This window comes from Temnothorax curvispinosus, unplaced genomic scaffold (genome assembly GCF_003070985.1).
Source record: "Temnothorax curvispinosus isolate PA1 unplaced genomic scaffold, ASM307098v1 QBEX01008617.1, whole genome shotgun sequence".
In the NCBI taxonomy this organism is placed as follows: Eukaryota; Metazoa; Arthropoda; class Insecta; order Hymenoptera; family Formicidae; genus Temnothorax; species Temnothorax curvispinosus.
The window spans coordinates 7,955-9,669 of NW_020218397.1; the positions used below are offsets into that span (position 1 = coordinate 7,955).

Genomic DNA, 1,715 nt, shown 5'->3' on the forward strand with positions numbered 1-1,715 from the left:
TCCCTCTCCCTCTCTGTCTCCGTCTTTGTCTTTCCCTCTTTCCCTCCCTCTCCCTTCCTTCCTTCCTCTCTTTCTACGTGTCTATCTCCGTTTTCGTCTCCGGCTCCGTCTCCGTCTCCGTCTCCGACCCCGACCCTCTCTCCTTTCCTTTTTTCCTTCCTTCCTTCCTTTCTCCCTCTTCCTCACCCTCTCCCTCCGTCACCATCTCCATTTCCGTCTCCCTCCCCTGCCCCTTCCCTGCCCCTTTCCCTTTACATGCTGGAAAAGTACTTAGGTACTTAATTAACATTAAAAGAATACTTTATATAATTCTCTTTTATGTTATTTTTTATTACATCATGGTAGAAGAAGCACAAACACATTTTTCCAGTGAATAAATGAGAACTTTTTGATCCAACGAAATGTTACGATAAGTATATACAGTGTCGGATAATAATAGGAAAAAATATAAAATTTGATAAACTTAGATTCAACAAATTTTATTTAATTTTGTTTAATTTTGTTTAAAGGATTCAGATTCAAAGGACTGTAATTTAGTAGAGCTACATAATCGAGTAAATGAATTAAATATTATCATGTAACTGAATGAATTAAAATCACAGTCCTTAAAAATACAATGTAACTACAATACATACATACATATATATTTACATATATATATATATTACAATCTGTTGTATAATAAATCAATTGTACGATGAAACATAGTTATTTATCTGGTCATAATATTTACAGTCCTTTGAATCTGAATCTTTTAAACGAAATTGCACAATTCGTTGAATTTAACTTTATCAGATTTTTCTTTTTTTCTATTTTTATCCGACACTGTATACTTGTCATAACTTTTCGTTGGATCAAAAGGTTCACATCTACTCGCTGGAAAAATGTGTTTGTTCCTCTTGTACCATAATTTACATACCACTTGAATTAATTTATTGTAATAAAAATTACCCTAGATATAACTTGCATATTATTGGTTACGTCTTCGATATGAATCCATAGATATTCGGTGCATCTAAAAGCAAGACCACTCACTGAGCTGCTAAGTAGTAATTAAGTGTGATTGGTTGGAGCCAAAAATAAGAACTAATCACATTCAATTACTATTTAGCGGCTTAATGAGCGAGTGCGCTTCTGGATTCACCTATTCATTACACATTTGATTACAACTTCAAGTGATTAATATTGATTTTCATCGTTGCTAGGTAAATTAAAGACGGGAGTCACTAAATAACAAATTGCAATTGTTTTTCATCAAACGTACACGAAGAGGCGAAGGAGATAGCATAAAATTGAGGAACTCTATACAAAAGGTAAATTAAAATATAAAACAATTTAGAATTTACTCTCTCTCTTTCTTCTGATAATACTCTCCTTCACACTCTTCTTTATACTCTCTCCCTCTCTTTTTCCTTCACCCTTTCCCTCTTTTTCTCCATCTCCGTCTCTGTCTCTCTCTCCTTCTCATCCTTCCTCCCTCCCTTCATCTCCTTCTCCCTCTTTCTCTCCGTCACCGTCACCGTCACCGTCACCGTCACCGTCTCCGTCTCCGTTTCCGTTCTCTGTTTTCAACTCCATCTCCGTCTCCGTCTCTGTCTCCGTTCTCTGTTTTCATCTCCGTCTTCGTCTCCGTCTTCGTCTCCGTCACCGTCACCGTTATCGTCTCCGTCTCTCTCTCTCTCTCTCTCTCTCTCTCTCTCTCTCTCTCTCTCTCT

General features: G+C 37.0%; 1 protein-coding gene across 3 annotated transcripts in view; it reads left to right on the forward strand.

Annotated features, from left to right (window-relative positions):
- The window catches only part of LOC112458045, a 7,579-nt gene that overhangs the window by 1,802 nt on the left and 4,062 nt on the right, over positions 1-1,715 (forward strand). For all 3 annotated transcript variants that reach the window (XM_025021451.1, XM_025021452.1, XM_025021453.1), the window contains exon 6: positions 1,206-1,313. The gene's annotated coding sequence lies outside the window, so the exon portion shown is untranslated. The remainder of the gene's footprint in view (positions 1-1,205; positions 1,314-1,715) is intronic.